The sequence below is a fragment of the Chiloscyllium punctatum genome, chromosome 5 (assembly GCF_047496795.1).
Source record: "Chiloscyllium punctatum isolate Juve2018m chromosome 5, sChiPun1.3, whole genome shotgun sequence".
Lineage (NCBI taxonomy): Eukaryota > Metazoa > Chordata > Chondrichthyes > Orectolobiformes > Hemiscylliidae > Chiloscyllium > Chiloscyllium punctatum.
The window spans coordinates 8295645-8318194 of NC_092743.1; positions in this window are offsets into that span (position 1 = coordinate 8295645).

Here is a 22550-nt window from a genome sequence, read left to right on the forward strand (position 1 = left end):
CCCTCTCACCCTAAACCTATGCCCTCTAGTTCTGGACTCCCCCACCCCAGGGAAAAGACCTTGCCTATTTATCCTATCCATGCATGAATTTAAACTGCTTCTCCCACATCAACCTTTGAGACACATGATAACCTCCTTAATCTTGTTGACCCTGTGCTAATTTGCTTATGGCTCAGGGAGGATTCCAGAGATTACGATTACCCTTTTGGTTCTGCTTTCTAATATAGCCCCTAACTGTTCATATTCCCTCAGCAGAACCTCTTTCTCTAGAACATAGAACATAGAACATAGAACAATACAGCACAGAACAGGCCCTTCGGCCCACGATGTTGTGCCGAACTTCTATCCTAGATTAAGCACCCATCCATGTACCTATCCAAATGCCGCTTAAAGGTCGCCAATGAATCTGACTCTACCACTCCCACGGGCAGCGCATTCCATGCCCCCACCACTCTCTGGGTGAAGAACCCACCCCTGACATCTCCCCTATACCTTCCACCCTTCACCTTAAATTTATGTCCCCTTGTAACACTCTGTTGTATCCGGGGAAAAAGTTTCTGACTGTCTACTCTATCTATTCCTCTGATCATCTTATAAACCTCTATCAAGTCACCCCTCATCCTTCGCCGTTCCAACGAGAAAAGGCCGAGAACTCTCAACCTATCCTCGTACGACCTACTCTCCATTCCAGGCAACATCCTGGTAAATCTTCTCTGCACCCTCTCCAAAGCTTCCACATCTTTCCTAAAGTGAGGCGACCAGAACTGCACACAGTACTCCAAATGTGGCCTAACCAAAGTCCTGTACAGCTGCAACATCACCTCACGACTCTTGAATTCAATCCCTCTGCTAATGAACGATAATACTCCATAGGCCTTCTTACAAACTCTATCCACCTGAGTGGCAACCTTCAAAGATCTATGTACATAGACCCCAAGATCCCTCTGTTCCTCCACCTGACCAAGAACCCTACCATTAACCCTGTATTCCGCATTCTTATTTGTTCTTCCAAAATGGACAACTTCACACTTGGCAGGGTTGAACTCCATCTGCCACTCCTCAGCCCAGCTCTGCATCATATCTAAGTCCCTCTGCAGCCGACAACAGCCCTCCTCACTGTCCACAACTCCACCTATCTTTGTATCATCTGCAAATTTACTGACCCACCCTTCGACTCCCTCATCTAAGTCATTAATAAAAATTACAAACAGCAGAGGACCCAGAACTGATCCCTGCGGAACTCCACTTGTAACTGGACTCCATGCTGAATATTTACCATCTACTACCACTCTCTGACTTCGACCGGTTAGCCAGTTTTCTATCCAATTGGCCAAATTTCCCTCTATCCCATGCCTCCTGACTTTCCGCATAAGCCTACCATGGGGAACCTTATCAAATGCCTTACTAAAATCCATGTACACTACATCCACTGCTCTACCCTCATCCACATGCTTGGTCACCTCCTCGAAGAATTCAATAAGACTTGTAAGGCAAGACCTACCCTTCACAAATCCGTGCTGGCTGTCCCTAATCAAGCAGTGTCTTTCCAGATACTCGTAAATCCTATCCCTCAGTACCCTTTCCATTACTTTGCCTACCACAGAAGTAAGACTAACTGGCCTGTAATTCCCGGGGTTATCCCTATTCCCTTTGTTGAACAGGGGCACAACATTCGCTACTCTCCAGTCCCCTGGTACCACCCCCGTTGCCAGTGAAGACGAGAAGATCATTGCCAACGGTACTGCAATTTCCTCTCTTGCTTCCCACATAATCCTAGGATATATCCCGTCAGGCCCGGGGGACTTGTCTATCCTCAAGTTGTTCAAAATGTCCAACACATCTTCCTTCCTAACAGATATCTCTTCTAGCTTATCAGTCCGTTTCACACTCTCCTCTTCAACAATACAGTCCCTCTCGTTCGTAAATACTGAAGAGAAGTACTTGTTCAAGACCTCTCCTATCTCTTCCGACTCAATACACAGTCTCCCACAACTGTCCTTCATCGGACCTACCCTCGTTCTCGTCATTCTCAGGTTTCTCACATACGCATAGAATGCCTTGGGGTTATCCTTGATCCTATCCGCCAGGGATTTTTCATGCCCTCTCTTAGCTCTCCTAATCCCTTTCTTCAGGTCCCTTCTGGCTATCCTGTATCCCTCCACTGCTCTGTCTGAACCTTGTTTCCTCAACCTTATGTAAGCCTCCTTCTTCCTCTTTACTAGACATTCAACCTCCCTCGTCAACCAAGGCTCCCTCACACGACCATTTCTTTCCTGCCTGATCGGTACATACATATCAAGGACACGTCGTATCTGCTCCTTGAAAAAGTCCCACATTTCCACCACATCCTTCCCTGACAGCCTATGCTCCCAACGTATGCTCCTCAAATCCTGTCTTACAGCATCGTAATTTCCCTTCCCCCAATTGTAGAAACTTCCTTGTTGTGCGCACCTATCTCTCTCCATAACCAAGGTGAAAGTCACAGAATTGTGGTCGCCATCACCAAAATGTTCACCCACTAACAAGCCCACCACTTGTCCCGGTTCGTTACCGAGTACCAAATCCAATATGGCCTCCCCTCTGGTTGGACAATCTACATACTGCGTTAGAAAAGCTTCCTGGACACACTCTCTTTATTATTGGTACATACGTGGATCAAAGTAACTGGATTTTCCCCGCCCACTCAATGCTCTTCTGATTTTTTAAAAACATTTATTTTTAAGATCCGGGCTGTGCTGGCTGGGCCAACATTTATAGTCCATTCTCAATTGCCCTTGTGAAGGTGTTGGTGGGTGTGGCACGGTGGCTCAGTGGCTAGCACTGCTGCCTCACAGCACCAGGGTCCCAGGTTCGATTCTGGCCTCGGGCGACTGTCTGTGTGGAGTTTGCACATTCTCCCCGTGTCTGCGGTTTCCATCCATCGCCCAAAGGTGTGCAGGCCAGGTGAATTAGCCATGCTAAATTGTCCATAGTTGTTTGGTGCATTAGTCATAGGAGGGTGGGTTACTCTTCAGAGGGTCTGTGTAGACTTGTTGGGCTGAAGGACCTGTTTCCACACTGTAGGGAATCTAGTCTTATAGAGCTGTTGCAGACATTAAGGAGGGAGACACAGGATTTTCTCCCGTTGACACTGAAGGAGCAGTGATGTATTTCCAAGTTGGGGTAGGGGGTGGTGCGTGGTGAGATGTTAAGACCATAAGACCATGAAAGATAGGAGCAGGAGGGGCTTGCTTGGCATCCCCCTGCTCAATACAAGACTCCCCAAACAGGTGCCATACTCCCAGCTCCGAAATGGCAGGTGAGCCCCAGGTGAACGGAGGAAGTTCTTCAAGGAGGATTCCGCTCCAGGCCTCACGGGGGAAGTGCAGCATTCCCACCGACACCTGAGAATCACTGGCACGAGACCGTCCGAAATGGACGAGGAGCATCCGGGAAGGTGTCGAGCACCTCGAGACTTGTCGTCGGGAAAAAGCCAGGGGAAACAACGGAAGGAGCGCGCTGTCACACCAACGCCCTTTCCACAACCACCTTCTGCCCCAAGCGTACCGGAGCCTGTGATTGGCTCATCAGTCTGTACAGCCATCTACAGACTCACCCTGAGAGTGGGAGAGAGACCTCCCCATCTGCAAAGGACCCCTGATGGACGAATGAATGAGCCTGCTCCCCCATTCAATAGGATCATGACTGATCCGAGATTCCTCACATTCAACTTCCTGCCCTTTTCCTGAATCCCTGACTGATCAGATTGGTTGGAGAACGAGCAGGTGGTGACATCTTCTTGGATTTGGTGCCGCTGATTCAACCCGTCTTTGGCAGCACAGATTGTTACCGGCGGGAATACTCGCTTTCATTGAGACAATTTGTCCTCCTAATTTGACCCTTTTTGGTAATATCCTGGGGCGAATATTTCCCTCCAATCCAAGCGTGAATGTTTTGAAGGACTTGCTGAATGCACCAGTGTACAGCAGCACTGTAAGTGACCTTTGTGCTCTCGAAATGGATGTGAACACTATCTGCAGTAACTAGCCAATTAATTTTATTTCTCCCCCCTCTTCCAGAATTTGAGCTGCAATGTTTTGTTTGTATCCATAAACCTCAATAAAAATAATTACGTGCAACAGATGAAGGGTTGCAATGGTTTTCACTTTGTTCAGCAGAAGGCTAATTGTCTCAGCCAGCATGATCCCTTTTATATTGGGAAAAATGATAATTGAATGCGCTGTTTATTTAAAGTTTAATTATTCCTCCTTGGCAGAAGTACGTCAATCACAGCATTCATCTGAACTAATATCTGGCTAAGTAGATTTGTTAGGTACAAGTTCATCTTGTTAACAAAATGTCTCCGGTGCACGTGCCTGTCAGGCAAGTGTCATGGATATTGGAAATGAAACAAAGCAGGACTGAGCTCTGGCAGCAGTCAGCCTTCACACTGAGATCGAAACAGTCGACCTGAGACTCACTCAGGCCTGTCCTCCAGCTCACTCCAGTCGGATTACATCATTCCTATGCCTCTTCCCACACAAATCCCCTCACCCCAACAGCCATCTGTAAAACAAAACCATGAGGCGGATCTCGTGTCGGTTTAACCGTTTAATATTTGATGCGAGATGGCTAATGCTCGTTGTATCTGTCTGCTAGCCCGGTATCTGTCGGCCACTCACCTCCTCCACCATTTGTAAAATTGTTAACGTGCAGAAGGAGGCTATTTGGCCCATCGTACCAGCACTGGCTCTTCAATTAAGCATCCTTACCTGATGCCAATCTCTTCCCCATATCCCTGCACGACATTTCTATCCCAACAATCATCCAATGACCCTCTTGAATGACTCAGTTGAACCTGCCTCCCCGACATTTCCAGACTCGAACTACTGAGAATGTTTGTCCTCCCATCACTCTCACACATCACTTTATATCCATGCCCTCTCAATCTTCTTTCTTTTCCCAGTAGGTACACCTTCTCCCTATCTGCTCCACCCAGCCCCCTCATGGTTTTATAAATGTCTATCTCTTGGCCTTCTTCTTTCTAAGGGGAACAGTCCCAACTTCTTCACTCCATCTTCAGTATGAGCATGGCTGATCTGACGACTCCACATTCCTGCTCGTCCAAAATAACCTTCCCCCTCCCCAACCCCCTGACAAGAATCTATCTACCTCTGCCTTGAAGTATTCAAGGACTCTTCTTCCACCTCCTTTTCGGGAAGGTAGTTCCTGTGGCACTGACCTTCTGGTTGGAAGGGCATGTGGGTGTGCGACGGGCTGTGTTGCTGCAACATGTGCCAGTGTGTAGAAGGAACACACTCTGATGGGGGCGGAGGGAGCAAATATGGAAGGTGACACATATTCTGGAAAACTCTTCTGGGAAGCACTCACACAGTCCAGGGAGAACGTGGCAGTCACGACCTGTTAAAGCTCTTCGATAGGTGCAGGATGGTCCAAGATGGTGACACAGTCAGACACTCGGCCTGTTCTTTTCTTGCTTCCTTTCAGACTTGTAACTTTACACTTACTCAGAGGGGAATTGAGGAGGTGAGACCCAGACTGGAGGTTGGTACAGGGAGGAGAGACCCAGACTGGAGGGTGGCACAGGGCAGTGAGACCCAGACTGGAGGGTGGCACAGGGAGGGGAGACCCAGACTGGAGGGTGGCACAGGGAGGGGAGCCCTAGACTGGAGGGTAGTACAGGGAGGGGAGACCCAGACTGGAGGGTAGTACAGGGAGGTGAGTCCAAGTCTGGAGGGTGGCACAGGGCAGTGAGACCCAGACTGGAGGGTGACACAGGGAGGGGAGACCCAGACTGAAGGGTGACAGAGGGAGGGGAGTCCCAGACTGGAGGGTGGCACAGGGAGGGGAGACCCAGACTGGAGGGTGGCACAGGGAGGAGAGACCCAGACTGGAGGGTGGCACAGGGCAGTGAGACCCAGACTGGAGGGTGACACAGGGAGGGGAGACCCAGACTGAAGGGTGACAGAGGGAGGGGAGTCCCAGACTGGAGGGTGGCACAGGGAGGGGAGACCCAGACTGGAGGGTGGCACAGGGAGGGGAGACCCAGACTGGAGGGTGGCACAGGGAGGGGAGTCGCAGACTAGAGGGTGGCAAAGAGCAGTGAGATCCAGAATGGAGGGTGACACAGGGCAGTGAGACCCAGACTGGAGGGTGGTACAGGGCAGTGAGACACAGACTCGAGGGTGACACAGGGAGGGGCGCCCCAGACTGGAGGGTGATACACGGAGGGAGTCCCAGACTGGAGGGTGGCACAGTGAGGGGAGTCACAGACTTGGGGGTGGTACAGGAAGGGGAGACCCAGACTGGAGGGTGAAACAGGGAGGGAAGACCCAGACTGGAGGGTGGCACAGGGAGGGGAGCCCTAGACTGGAGGATGGCACAGGGAGGGGAGACCGAGACTGGAGGGTGGTACAGGGAGGTGACACCCAGACTGAAGGGTGGCACAGAGAGGAGAGACCCAGATTGGAGGGTGATACAGGGAGGGGCGACCCAGACTGGAGGGTGACACAGGTAGGAGAGACACAGACTGGAGGGTGACACATGGAGGTGAGACTCAGACTGAAGGATGGTACAGGGAGGTGAGACCCAGGCTGAAGGGTGGCACCGGGAGGTGAGACTCAGACTGAAGGGTGGTGCACAGCAGTTAGACCCAGACTGGAGACTGGTACAGGGACGGTAGGTCCCAGACTGGAGGGTGGCACACGACAGTGAGACCCAGACGGGAGGGTGGTACAGGGAGGAGAGACCCAGACTGGAGGGTGGTACAGGGAGGTGAGACCCAGACTGGAGGGTGGCACCGGGAGGAGAGACCCAGACTGGAGGGTGGTACAGGGCAGTGAGACCCAGACTGGAGGGTGGTACAGGGAGGAGAGACCCAGACTGGAGGGTGGTACAGGGCAGGGAGACCCAGACTGGAGGGTGATACAGGGAGGAGAGACCCAGACTGGAGGGTGATACAGGGAGGTGAGACCCAGACTGGAGGGTGATACAGGGAGGAGAGACCCAGACTGGAGGGTGGTACAGGGCAGGGAGACCCAGACTGGAGGGTGGTACAGGGAAGGGAATCCCAGACTGGAGGGTGACACAGGGCAGGGAGACCCAGACTGGAGGGTGGTACAGGGAGGAGAGACCCAGACTGGAGGGTGGTACAGGGAGGGGAATCCCAGACTGGAGGGTGACACAGGGCAGTGAGACCCAGACTGGAGGGTGGTACAGGGAGGGGAATCCCAGACTGGAGGGTGACACAGGGCAGGGAGACCCAGACTGGAGGGTGGTACAGGAAGGAGAGACCCAGACTGGAGGGTGGTACAGGAAGGAGAGACCCTGACTGGAGGGTGGTACAGGGAGGAGAGACCCAGACTGGAGGGTGGTACAGGGCAGGGAGACCCAGACTGGAGGGTGGTACAGGGCAGTGAGACCCAGACTGGAGGGTGACACAGGGCAGGGAGACCCAGACTGGAGGGTGGTACAGGGCAGGGAGACCCAGACTGGAGGGTGGTACAGGGCAGTGAGACCCAGACTGGAGGGTGGTACAGGGCAGGGAGACCCAGACTGGAGGGTGGTACAGGGAGGAGAGACCCAGACTGGAGGGTGAGACAGGAAGGAGACCCTGATTGGAGGGTGGTACAGGGAGGGGTGTCCCAGACTGGATGGTGGTACAGGGCAGGGAGACCCAGACCGGATGGTGGTACAGGGCAGTGAGACCCAGACTGGAGGGTGACACAGGGCAGGGAGACCCATACTGGAGGGTGGTACAGGAAGGAGAGACCCAGACTGGAGGGTGGTACAGGGAGGGGAATCCCAGACTGGAGGGTGACACAGGGCAGGGAGACCCAGACTGGAGGGTGGCACAGGGAGGAGAGACCCTTGCCAACTGGAGGTGAACCCTCTGGCCCCATGCGGTGTGGAGGCTTGGTGCTGACATTGACTGTGGTGGAAAAGGACAGTAAATTGAGTGCTTATTTTCTTCGTTTTTATTCTTACGCTGAACTGTTATTAATTATTCTTTCAATTTTGTACTGAATATTTAGGCTCCTTGTACCTGGGTATCCAGTACCTAAGATGGTGCCAATAAGCGAGGACATTGCAAACTTCTCGCTGCACTCATAGTGACAATAAAGGCTCACTCTAATTCTCAGGAGTATATGACACAGGTTTCCACCCTCTATATCTGGGTGGCACGGTGGCTCAGTGGTTAGCACTGCTGCCTCAGATGACTGACTGTGTGGAGTTTGCTCACTCTCCCAGTGTCTGTGTGGGTTTCCTCTGGGTGCTCCGGTTTCCTCCCACAGTCCAAAGATGTGCAGGTTAGGTGAATTGGGTGGGTTACTCTTCGGAGACCCAGACTGGAGGGTGACACAGGGCAGGGAGACCCAGACTGGAGGGTGGTACAGGAACGAGAGACCCTGACTGGAGGGTGGTACAGGGAGGGGAATCCCAGACTGGAGGTTGGTACAGGGAGGGGAATCCCAGACTGGAGGGTGACACAGGGCAGGGAGACCCAGACTGGAGGGTGGTACAGGGAGGAGACTGGTTGGGCCGAAGGGCCTGTTTCCACACTGTAGGGAATCTAATCTAATTGAACTGAAGGACACTCTTCACCTCCATCATCAGAATTGAGAGTGTGATGCTGGAAAAGCACAGCAGGTCAGGCGACATCCGAGGAGCAGGACAATCGACGTTTCAGGCAAAAGCTTCATTGGTCCAAGGCCAATATACCTTTCTAATTCTATGAAGTGATTCTAATGATAAAAAGGTTGTTGTATGAGGACAGATTGCGTTGAATAGATCGACAATTCCAACAGTGAAAAAGAATGACATGTAATCTCTTTGAAATGTATAAAATTATTAGAGATACACTCCGAAAAACCGCATCCCCAAATGGGGAATGTAGAACACTGGGCACAGTCTCAGGATAAGGGACAGTCATTGAGGAGAAATGTCTTTACTCAAAAGGATTGTGAACCTTTGGAATTCTCTGCCCCGGAGGGTGGTGAAGGCTTCACCCTTGGGTTGATTCAAGGCTGGGATCGGGAGATTTTTGGTCCCAGGGAATCCCAGCGATATGGGAAGCGGGTAGGAAAGTGGAATTGGAAATCAAGATCAGCGGTGATCATATTCAATGATGGGATAGTCTCAAGGGACTCAGTGGTCATCTTGTGTTTCTAAGCACAAGAGGAACAAAGGGCTAAATGGCCAAATCTTTTCCTATACTCTGGGAGTTTTCAGTTCTGACAAGTATGATTTCTTGTTTCATGACGAACCATCAATAAATTATATTGTACAATCTTTCATTAGCTTTCTACATTCAGAAATAATATTGAGCTAAGCTTTTGAGATCACTTTAAAATCTATCCACGTTTAGCTTGAACTTGAATGGTGAATGATAATCATTCACAGCACTCTGCCACTGAGATTGCCAAAGATTTATCGCCATGTTTATACCAACCTTCGCATAAACCAAATCATCTACCACCTCCGAACGGACCCCACCACCAGGGATATATTTCCCTCCCCACCCCTTTCCGCCTTCCACAAAGACCGTTCCCTCCGTGACTACCTGGTCAGGTCCATGCCCCCCTACAACCCACCCTCCCATCCTGGCACCTTCCCCTGCCACCGCAGGAATTGCAAAACCTGCACCCACACCTCCTCCCTCACCTCCAAGGCCCTAAAGGAGCCTTCCACATCCATCAAAGTTTTACCTGCACATCCACTAATATCATTTATTGTATCCGTTGCTCCCGATGTGGTCTCTTCTACATTGGGGAGACTGGGCACCTCCTAGCAGACCGCTTTAGGGAACATCTCCGGGACACCCGCACCAATCAACCACACCGCCTTGTGGCCTAGCATTTCAACTCCCCCTCCCACTCTGCCGAGGACATGGAGGTCCTGGGCCTCCTTCACCGCCGCTCCCTCACCACCAGACGACTGGAGGAAGAACACCTCATCTTCCGCCTCAGAACACTTCGACCCCAGGGCATCAATGTGGACTTCAATAGTTTCCTCATTTCCCCTTCCCCCACCTCACCCCAGTTCCAAACTTCCAGCTCAGCACTGTCCCCATGACTTGTCGAACCTGCCTATCTTTTTTTCCACCTATCCACTCCACCCTCCTCCGTGATCTATCACCTTCATCTCCTCCCCCACTCACTTATTGTACTCTATGCTACTTTCCCCCCACCCCCACCCTCCTCTCACTTATCTCTCCACCCTTCAGGCTCTCTGCTTGTATTCCTGATGAAGGGCTTTTGCCTGAAATGTCGATTTTCCTGCTCCTCGGATGCTGCCTGACCTGCCGTGCTTTCCCAGCACCACTCTGATCTAGACTCTGGTTTCCAGCATCTGCAGTCCTTGTTTGTACCTTATGACTGCATCTGAGTGAAGATGTTTCTCCTCATTTCAGCCCAAAATGGTTGAGCTGAGGTGAGACGTCAGCAGAAGGCAAGGAGCGTGTGGCAAATAAAGGAGGAGCAGATGAAGGTTGTGGTCCTTAGGTCCCTTCTGTAAATAAGTAACAAAGCTATAAGATATTCATGAGATTATCTGTCATGAGATCACTGGTGATCGAAGCACGTAGAGGAGGAATCAAGTGAAGTTTATGTTAACAATGGCTTTGACTAAGGGAGCTGGCCTTACATTAATAAATCATTCTCTCTGGAAAGACATTCGAAGATACTCTTGTCTTGGCCTGTTGCTTTGAGAGATGCCAAAAAGCCGTTTGAACATCTGTATTTATGACTGCTGGGTAAAAAAGGCACTTCCTGTAGCTACATTTGCTTTTCATTGGCCTTATTTTGGCTGGTGTACATTCCCAACTGTGAAGCAAACTGCAAAAGAGAATCTATTTGGCCAATAATAAATAAAGTCATGTCGAGCAAGTGATACTCACAGAAAGCCTTACGGGAAATGATGCTTGTGTTGATGTGTGACAGCAATATATTACTAATGCCTCTTTTGCTTATATTTAGTCCTTACGGAATTCAGGAAGCGAATACCAAGGACAGCAATATTGTTATTGCTTCTGCTGCTGTGTTATTGACACGCAACTTAAAGATGGCCTAAGTGTGTACAATGTGGTTCCAAATGGAATTAACCTTTCCTGGAGTCAGATTTATCCTCTCTGAGGCCCATCATTGCTTAATACTGTTTGGTTCAAGCGGGGAAATCAGCAATAAATGAAGTGTAAATAGTCCTGCCACCGCAGTTGAATGTCTCTGCAGTTCACTGTATTCGTGCTTCGGAACTCTTGCTGAAACCAACACGGGAAGCCTTCACCTGAGGAAGGAGCAGCGCTTCAAAAGCTTGTGATTTCAAAAAAAACCTATTGGACTATAGCCTGGGGTGGTGTGACTTCTGACCTTGTTTACTCTCTTCACTTTGGAGTAGATTGTTGGACACCTCTGACTCAACCTTTCTTCATTAAATAAACCACAACAATGTCCACCTCTTAAAGCCATACTATTGCCAGACACTGGACTCAAAAGATTAACTCTGCTTTCTGTCCACAGATGCTACCAGACCTGCTGAGTTTCTCCAGCAATTTCTGCCTTTGTACCAGCATGAACCAGTTGGGCTGAATGGCCTGTTTTTGTGCCGTGAAATGTTACATAAATTTAATGTTTATTGGCAGATGATGCTGATTCAAGTCAATCATTTATTGGACCACAGTGATGTAGGATAATGATGTAATTATTAGCAGTTATCTCTGTTTAATGTGATTGAGATTCGTAATTATGATTAATGCAAAAAGAGATTCCATCCTACAGGGTTATACTGAACTGAAATTTGAATTAATGGAATTTTAAAGATCTCTCTTTAAGATTAGGAAGCAAACATAAATCATTTTCGATAAGGATTTAAGATCAGGTCATCTTAATATTTTGTAAATTCAAAAAGAAATTATTGCAAGTGTTAACCAGGTGCTGGAAATTATTAACAGTATGATTCGGGGAGATAAATTTCTTGCTTTCAGTTTAATAATTGTACAATCCCTCTCGAATTAAATTGTAAAAATAAGAGTTTTCTGTTATTTAATGTTCCACTGACCAGCAGTGTCCCAATCACGACAAAATTTAGAAATATATGTTTCTGTTTGCAAAATGTTTGACTTTTGATATGATGGTATAGTCATAGTATCTGGTTTATTTAAAATCACAAGCTCTCAGAGTGCTGCTCCTTTGTCAGGTCTGACCTGGTGAAGGGGCAACACGCCGAAAGCTTGTGTCATGTGACTTCTGACTTTGCCCACCCCAGTCCAACACTGGCACCTCCACATCATCGTTGTGGAATGACAGAATTGTTATGGTGGAGGCTATTTGGCCCATCGCCCCACCCCAGTTAGTGTAGGACATGATAGTAAAGAAAGTATACAATATGTAGTTGCATTTATATAGCGACTTTTCAAATCTTAGGGTGTCCCATACAGCCTGTGAAATGCCTTACAAGTATAGTCATTGTTGCAGTGTAGCAAAGAACAGTTCATCTGCCTCTTTTTGCAGTGATGACTAAGGCATATCCATTGACCATGAGACCAGAGAAAACTCCCTCCTCTTCCCTGGATTCTGCTGTGGGATCTCATACATCCCATGAGGACAGACAAGAATTAGTTTATTACTTCAAGGCAGGGTAGTGTCAATTTGTTCATTTAGCTGGGCAGTTGGTTCGTAATGCAAAGTGATACCAACAGTGTCACTGGCAAGGTTAGCCTCTGGTGCCCGTCATTAACTTTGTGGGCGGCACGGTGGCACAGTGGTTAGCACTGCTGCCTCACAGCGCCAGAGACCCGGGTTCAATTCCCGCCTCAGGCGACTGACTGTGTGGAGTTTGCACATTCTCCCCGTGTCTGCGTGGGTTTCCTCCGAGTGCTCCGGTTTCCTCCCACAGTCACAAAGATGTGCAGGTCAGGTGAATTGGCCATGCTAAATTGCTCGTAGTGTTAGGTAAGGGGTAGATTTAGGGGTATGGATGGGTTACGCTTCGGCGGGGCGGTGTGGACTTGTTGGGCCAAAGGGCCTGTTTCCAATCTAATCTAAACTACCCTTGGGCTAAGTGGCTTGTTAGGGCATTTCAGGGGACAGTTAAGAGTTAACCACATCGCTGTGGATCTGGAGCCATGTGTAGGCCAAACCAGGTGAGGATGGTAGATCTCCCTCCCCTGAAGAGCATTAATGAAGATGGGCTTGGCTTTAAGGAGATTGGTTAGCTCAGTTGGTTGGATGGCCAGCTTGTAATGTATAGTGCTACACCAACAGAATGGGTTTGATTTCAGCACTGACTGAGATTACACGCACAGGGTTTCCCTCCCAAACTCTCCCCTCACCTGAGGCAAGGTGACCCTCAGGTTAAACCACCACAAGTTCTCTCTGTCTAATGAAAGTGAGTAGTCCTGTGGTCTGGTAGCTTTCATACCCCCTGGGCTTGCCATCCCTACGACAACTAAACTTCCCTTTTAGTTTTTTTTTGCTCCTTCCCCAGTCACTGACTCCTCACTTTGCTAAACCCTTTTGAATTCGAAGCTTTGGTGTTTGTAATGAAAGGACAGGAAATTTACACATTAACCGTGGTTCTCCTGGGACTGGAGGTGCTTGGTCTCCAAACACTTCAAAGCACCTTCCTTTCTGCAAGGTCTGTCTCCAAATCCCTGGAATGTAACCCCCTGGATTGAATTGACTTGTATTTAACACGGTTGACAAGCTCCAGAACCACGGTCACAGCCTCAGACTCAAAGGTGGGCTAAGATGAAGAGGAACCTCTTCAATCAGAAGGGGAATTGAATCTCATTCATCGAGTATGTTCAAGGTACAGATCGATTTTGACATAGCAAGAGGTAAGTGCCTATGGCAAGTGGAGAGGTTCAAGAAGGCAGCTCACCACCACCTTCTCAAGGGTAACTAGAGATGGACAATAAATGCTGGTCTAGTCAGTGATGCCCATGTCCCATGCAGTAGCACTGGGCAATGGAGTCAATATTGAAGATCGGCTAGATGGCTTGTTTGTGATGCAGAGTGACACCAAAGATACAGATCACTACTGGTAACCACAAAATCGAGCCTATGAGACAGTTTCACATATGACTTGGCCTGGTTGCGATCGAACTATTCAACTGAGCAAAAAGCCTGTGTTTTTATACTCTGACAAAGAAATTAACGATCCAGGAGGGATGTTTGCCCTAATTTCTCTGTCTCAGATTTGTTCAACTATCAGGACCCACAAATTACATACAGTCCGTTTTGAGCAGTTTGAAATTCCTATGATCTCTCCTGAATAACCTTTTTTTGCTTAATTCTCTAATTAGCTCAGTATAGTCCCTCAGGCCTGCACTAATAGGTGGTAAATAACAGTCATACCACACACGTGCCAGTAACTGACCATCTGTAACAAAGACAGAATCTACCTATCACCTCTTGACCCCCAATGGTGTTACCATCACTGAATCCCCCCATTATCAACATCGTTGGGTTTTTATTGGCCAGAAGCTGAATGGGACTAGCGGATGCTGGAATTCTGACTCAAACACAGAGAATGTTGGAGAAACTCAGCAGCTCTGGCAGCACCTGTGGAGAGAGAGAGAGACAGAGAGCTAATACTTCATGTCTGATATGATTCTTCTTTAGAACTAAGAGAGTTAGGAAGCTTGTCACAAGTGGTTCTTCAATAACCTCCTTGATCCATTTCTCCTTTCAAATTGGTGATTAAAGATGCAGAAGAACATAATACTATAAGATATAGGAGCAAACTGAGGCCATTTCGTTCATCGAGTCTGCTCTGCCATTTGACCATGACTAATATGTTTCTCAATCCCATTCTCCTGCCTTCTCCCCATAAACCTTGGTCCCCTTACCAATTAAGAAGCTATCTATCTCTGTCTTAAATACAAAGATTTGACCTCCACAGCCCTCAGTGAAAATGAGTCCCTCAGAGGCACCACCCTCTGGCTGAAGAATTTCCTCCTCATCTCAGTTGTAAAGTGTCATCCCTTCACTCTGAGACTGTGCCCGTGGGTCCTAGTCTCTCTGAAACATCTTCTCTACATTCACTTTTTCTAGGCCTCTTAGTATTCTGGAAGCTTCAATCAGATCCCCCCCCGTCATCCTTCCAACCTCAATCAAGTACAGACCTCAACCAATCCTCATATGACAAGGCCTTCATCCCTGGGATCAATCTTGTAAATATCCTCTGAACCCTCTCCAGTACACCCTTCCTAATTAGAATTCGGATTTTATTGTCACATGTACTCAGTTACAAGGATGCAGGAGTACAGTGAAAAGTGTTCACAAAGTCACCATTCTCACCAGTGACATCTTAGGTCCAAAAAACTCAGAATTAACAAAAACAGACACCTTAGATACAAAACCAAGCAGCCATCACAATATTCCAAATAAGGTGAGGGTTCTGTTAGGTCTTGCTGTAACCAACCCCTAGGGAAAGATGCAGTGAGGTATGCTGACATTAAGAGTGTCCGATCATGAGCGTGGATCTACCATATTTCTCACCAGGTCCCAATTGAGACTCCACCCATCGCTTCCCGTGCAAAGACCTTTCTTCAGAGTACATCATCTCCTTCATGTCTGAAAAAGAGTCAGGCTGGACTTGAAATGTTAACTCGGTTTCTCTCTGCCAGACCTGCCGAGTTTCTCCAACATTTTCTGCTTTCATTTCAGACCTCCAGCATCCACAGCACTTTTCTTCTCTGGTTTACATGACACCACCATCAGAGACTGTACTGTCTAACTTCTCAATGGATCAAACCACCAGCTTCTTCCAGAGCGAACCGAGCTCAAAGGTGAAAGAGACACCTGCCGATGACGGAGTGGTTCAAACCAGGGAAGGCTGGAATGGGAGCAGGGTAGAGGTTCCTGAGGGTTTCAAGCCGTTAGAGGGATAGGGAGAAGCTGGGGCTTTGCAAGACCATACGGCCACAGCGACTGTTGGCCATAATAGGCAATCATCAGCCATTTAGTGCTTGAGATTATTGTCCAATGCCTGTGTCACTGTGAGTGCAGACTAACTGGGTAATCACATAGTGTTCCAATCACATCCTACACAACGTCCACACCGTACACAGCAGCTAAGGAGCAGGATAGAATGATGGCTATCAGTAGGTGGTATGGGGAAAGGAAGAAACTGTCCCTCTCCCTTTTCCTTCTCCTCTTCCTCCCTTTGCTCCCTCCTTCTTTCCCCTTCCCTCCTTCTCATCCTCTTATCCTCCCAGCCTATCCCTTCCCCTTCTCCCTTTCTCCTTACCCTCCTCTCCCTCTTCCTTCCCCTTCTCCCCATCTCCTTCATCCTAGCCCACCTCCCATACTCCTTCTCTCTCCACCCCCCCACCCTTCTTCCTCTACTCTTTACCCTCCCTTTCCCCTCTCCCTCCCCTCCCTCTGTCTCCTCCATCTCTTGTCCGCTCTTTCCCTCCTTCTCTCCTTTCTGCTCTGCTTCTTCCTCTCCCCACTGCCCCTCTCCCTCACACTCCCCCTCTCCCTCACACTCCCCCTCTTCTCTGTCTCCTACTCCCCCCACTCCCTCTCCCCACTCCCCCTCTCCCTCATGCATCCCCTCCTCTCCCAGCACCTCCCTCACCCTATACCCCCTCTTCCTCAGGCTCCCCCTCCTCTCTGTCACCTTTTACCTCACCTTCCTCTCCCTACTCTCCATGTCCCTCACGCCCCCTCTCCTGTTCCCCACCTTCTTCTCCCTACTCCCCTCTCCCTCACTCTCCCGCCTCCTGCCCTCCACCTTCCTGTCCCCACTCCTCCCTCCCTCATGCTCCCCCTCCTCTTCCCCTACCTTCCTCTCCCCACTGTTCCTCTCCTGCACTCTACCCACTCCTGCCCCCCACCTTCCTGTCCCCACTAATCCTCTCCCTCACACTCCACCCCTTTCCCCCACCTCCCTGTCTCCACTCTCCCCTCCCTCACTCTCCCCCTCCTGTCCCCATTTGTCCTCTCCCTCACCCTCCCTTTCCTCTCCCCCTACCCTAGCTCCCTCGACTCCTCCCCCTCCTTCCTGTCCCCATTCGCCGCTGTGCCCAGTTATGATTCCTGCTCGGGGAATGGGAGTTTATGCACCTTGGGCTCATTGATTGCAATGAAGATGATTTTCAGAACTAGAGACCGTGTGGTGGACCCATCAGGATCCTTCAGTAAGCATCATGGTTAGACATTAGTGACATCAACTTCGAATGTGATGGACTTCAATCCGGAATTGAAGCAGGTGTCAGGGAATGGGAAGGGCCATGCTGGTTTGTGAGGGGTGACTGGAGACTGAGTGTTCCCTCGTAAATGTGGGTACTTCACACCAGCTTTTATATTCAAGGCTGAGATAGACTTTCAATCAGGAAGGGGAATCAAGGGTTAAGGGGTAAGGCAGGAAGGTAGAGTTGGGGATTATCAGGTCCACCATGATCTCATTGAATATTGGAGCAGACTCGATGGGCTGAATGGCTTACCTCCGCATCTGTGACTTTTGACCTTACATCCGTAGTGTGTCTGCGTGCAGAATGCTTTGGGGACGTGCAGCAGTCATGAAAGGTGCTACGTAAATTCCAGTCTCTCTTTCTATAATGGAAGATGAAGGTGACTTGGCTTGTCATTGCACATAAGGCTTGGCACTTCAAACCTCTCAGCAGCCTTTCAAAGACTTCAGCGTGGTGTTCGCCAAGATTACAATGCCAAGTTTCAGGGTGCAGCTTGTATCGTAACATTCTGACTGCCACGACTCGAGCCAAGACAATTTAATTTTTAAGATTAATGCCAAGTTACATTAAGCTAAGTTTTCTATTTAGCTTCCCAGGCATTAAGTTCCATAAGTCCCTCCATGAACCTTCTCCAACAAACCTTCCATCTTTTAAGAAACCCTGTCAAATCCAGTTCTTTTCTTCACGGGACGCGGCTGTCACTGAGACTGGCATTTGTCATCCTTCCCATTCCTTCAGTGTCGCTGGGTCAGAATCCTGGAATTCCCTCCCTCAGGGCATTGTGGGTCTACCTACAGCACACGGACTGCAGAGGTTCAAGAAGGCAGCTCACCCCCACCTTCTCAAGGGGGCAATTAGGGATGGGCAGTAAATGCTGGGCCCGGCCAGCGACTCTCAGACCCGAAGAGTAAGTAAGTAAACAAAAAAATAGTACCTTTCCCTTGCTTGTTTGTTCCCAGGATTTTGTCGTAAAGCCATCATCTCCCAAACTACTTGCATCAGTAACCTCAGTGTTACATTTCTGTTTGATTACATTCGGGATTTTAGAGGCTTCAGGATATGTTTTCTGTTTTTCAAGTACGGTCAGTTCCAATGAGGTAAATTCCCAAATATAAATATACATATAAGGCAATAAGACCAGGAGAACATGGAACAGTAGGCCATTCGGCCCCTCGAGCCTGCTCCCCCATTCAATAGGATCATGACTGATCCGACATTCCTCACACCCACCTTCCTGCCCTTTCCCTTCATTCCCCGACTGATCAAGAATCTATCGATCTCAGCCTTAAATATACACAAGGACTCTGCCCCCACAGCTCTCTGGGGCAAGGAGTTCCAAAGACCCCCAACCCTCAGAGAGAAGAAATTCCTCCTCATCTCAGTCTGAAATTGGTGCCCCTTTATTCTGTGACTGTAGCCTCGGGTCCTCGAAACTCCCTCTTCCATATCTTCCATGTCAAGTCTCCTAAGAAGTTTATACATCTCAATCTTCTAAACTCTAGTGAGTACAGGACAAACTTCTCAAGAAAATGCCTCTTTTACCCAAGATCATCTGAATGAACTCTTTGTGGGATGCCTCCGACATCAGAATTCCTTCACTTAGATAAGAGACCCAAAACTATTCACAGTATTCCAGCTGGGGTCTGACCAGTCTTTTGTACAATTTCGGCAGGACTTTCCTACTATCTTCCCTTGGAAATAAAGATCAACACTATATTTGCTTTCCCTGTTACACGATTCATGGATGAAGATTCCCAAATCCCTCTGTCCTGTCACTTTGTGCAATCTGCCCCTATTTCATGCATGGCACAGTGGCTCAATGGTTAGCACTGCTGCCTCACAGCGCCAGGGACCCAGGTTCGATTCCAGCTTCGAGCGACTGCCCGTGTGGGGTTTGTACATTCTGCTGGGTGGTCTGGCTTCTTCCCACTGTCAAAACGATGTGCAAGTTAGGCCGACTGGTCGTGTTAAATTGCCCATAGCGTTCAGAAATGTGCAGGCTATAATTGAGTTAGCCATGGGAAGTATAGGGGGCAGAGTCTGGGTGGGAGGCTGCTTGGTGTGGTTCTGTTAGGCCAGGTGGCCTAATTCCACACTGCAGGGATTCTATGATTTAAATAATAGTCAGCTCCTCTGGTCTTCCTGCCAAAGTGCATGGCCTCACATTTCCCCACATTATATTCCACCTACAAGTCCATTTTTTCCTGCTCACTTAACCTGCCTAGAGCTCTCTGCAGGCTCCTTGTCCCATTCTCACCTTGAGCCTTTCCTCGTATTTGTGTTATTTATAAACTTGACAATAGAACGCCTACTTCCCATCATTCAAGTCTGAACGTATATTGTAAATAATTCTGTCCCCAGCTATGATCCTTGTCAGGCATCTCTAGTTACACACACCCATCCGATAAAATTTCTGCTTTATCCCAACTTCAGTGCATTAGGCAAGCCTAGAACCATGCTAATGTACCACCCAAACACCATCAGCTTTCTCGTATTAAGTAGACTAATGTGTAGCACCTTACCTCATACTTTCTGAAAATCCAAATATGTAACATCTACTGGTTCAGAAGAACATTAATAAATTTGTTAGGATTAATAGTCTTGTGATAATACCACTAGGCCATTAGCTCCCCAGGCATTAAGTATGTTACATTCTTTAAAGACCGAAATTTCCCCTCTCCCATGGTTAAGGATGCTCTCCAACACATCTCATTCATATCCTGCACTTCCACCCCCAAACCCCACCCCTCCAACCGCAACAAGCACAGAACCGCCCTGGTCCTTACCTTCCACCCTACCAACCTTCGCATTAACCGTATCATCCACCGACATTTCCGCCACCTCCAAACGGACCCCACCACCAGGGATATATTTCCCTCCCCACCCCTAGCAACTTTGCGCTTCCCCTCCGTGACTACCTGGTCAGGTTCATGCCCCCTAACAACCCACCCTCCCATCCTGGCACCTTCCCCTGCCACCACCGGAATTGCAAAACCTGTGCCCACACCTCCTCCCTCACCTCCATCCAAGGCCCCAAAGGAGCCTTCCACATCCATCAAAGTTTTACCTGCACATCCACTAATATCATTTATTGTGTCCGTTGATCCTGATGCGGTCTCCTCTACATTGGGGAGACTGGACGCCTCCTAACAGAGTGCTTCAGGGAACAGCTACAGGACACCCGCACCAATCAACCACACTGCCCCGTGGCCCAACATTTTAACTCCCCTTCCCACTCTGCCGAGGACATGCAGGTCCTGGGCCTCCTCCACCGTTGCCTCACCACCCGACGCCTGGAGGAAGAACGCCTCATCTTTCACCTCGGAACCCCACTTCAACCCCAGGGCATCAATGCTGACTTCAACAGTTTCCTCATTTCCCCTCCCCCCACCTCACCCCAGTTCCAACCTTCCAGCTCAGCACCATCCTCATGACCTGCCCTACCTGCCCATCTTCCTTGCCACCTACTTGCTCCACCCACCCCTCCGATCTATCACCTTCACCCACACCTCCATCTACCTATTGCACTCTTAGCTACCTTCCCCCAGCCCCACCCCCCCTCCCATTTATCTCTCAACCCGCAAGGCTCCCAGCCTCACTCCTGATGAAGGGTTCTGGCCCGAAATATCGATTCTCCTGCTCCTCGGATGCTGCCTGACCTGCTGTGCTTTTCCAGCAATGCACTCTCAAATCTGATCTGCAGGCCTCACTTTTTTCAGTGTTAAATCAGCAGTCTTTCTATTCTTGGAAGATTATTACCAGTTTATCCACTGTTTCTGTAGCTACTTCCTTTAATATACTGGTGTGTATTCCATCAGATCCAGGTGACTTAATGGACTTCATCCCATTAGTTTCCCAAACTCTTTTTCTCCAGTGATAGTTATTATGTTAATTTCCACTACCCCTTTAGCCCCTAAATTAGTGTTTTTGAAACAACACTACTGTTTGCTACTGCAATGACTAAACTATTGGCTCCACAAATGGGGAACTACAATGAGGATAGATTGAAGCAATTGGGACTGTTCTCCCTGGAGAGAGGAAGGCTGAGAGGAGATCTGATAGAGGTTTTCAAAACCATGCACCAGCTAGGTGGGGTAGATAGGGAGAAATTATTCCCACTTGTAAAAGGAGCAAGCAAGAGACAATATATTTAAAATGATGTGCAAATGAAGCAAGGATGATGTGAGAAAAACCATTCTCACCCAGCGAGTAGTCAGAGTCTGGAATGTACTGCTAGAAATGTGGTGGAGGCAGGTTCAATTGAGGCATTTAAGCAGGGATATGGGGAAAAGGCAGGAGATTTGTACTAGGGGATAGAGCCATACACGCACAATGGGCTGAATGGCCACCAGAAGGAGCAGAAGTAAGCCACTGAGTCCATCGAGTCTGCTCTGCCATTTAATGAGATCACTACTGATCTGATAATCCTCAAGTCCATTTTCATAAAGTCATCGAGTCATGGAAACAGACCCTTCAGTTCAACTCATCCATGCCGACCTGATATCCTAATCTAGTACCACTTGCCAGCACTTGGCACATATCCCTCTAAACTCTTCCTATTTATATACGCATCTAAATGTCTTTTAAATGTTATAATTGTACCAGCCTCCACCACTTCACCTGGCAGCTCATTCCATACATGTGCCACCCTCTGTGTGAAAGCCTTACCCCTTAAATCCCATTTTAAATCTCTCCATTCTTATCCTCTAGTTTTGAACTCCCCCATCCCAGGGAAAATGACCTTGGCTGCTCAATGTATCCATGTCTTGTATGATTTTAGAAGCCTCTGTCAGGTCACCTCTCAACCTCTGACACTCCAGGGAAAACAGCCACAGGCTATTCATAGAATCATCGAACCCCACAGTGTGGAAACAGGCCCTTCAGCCCAACAAGTCCACACCAACAAATACCCTCTGAAGAGTAGCCCACCCAGACCCATTCCCCTGCCCTATTACTCTACATTTCCCCTGACTAATGCCCCCAACCTATACATCCCTGAACACGATGGGCAATTTAGCAAAGCCAATTCACCTAACCAGAACATTTTTGGATTGTGGGAGGAAACTGGAGCACTCGGAGGACTCCAAACAGGCACGGGGAGAATGTGCAAACTCCACACAGTCGCCCGAGGGTGGGATCGAACTCGGATCCCTGACGCTGTGAGGAAGCAGTGCTAACTTCTGAGCCACCATGCCACCCCCTGTGTGTTAATCAATCCTCAACCCAGGTTAATACGTTACCCCTAGTACTGTGGGCTCACAGACTCAAGGGGCTGAATTGTCCCCTCCCGCTTCTAGCTCTCATGTTCTGTATTTGATTTGACTCGTTGATTTATTTAATATTGCCACTT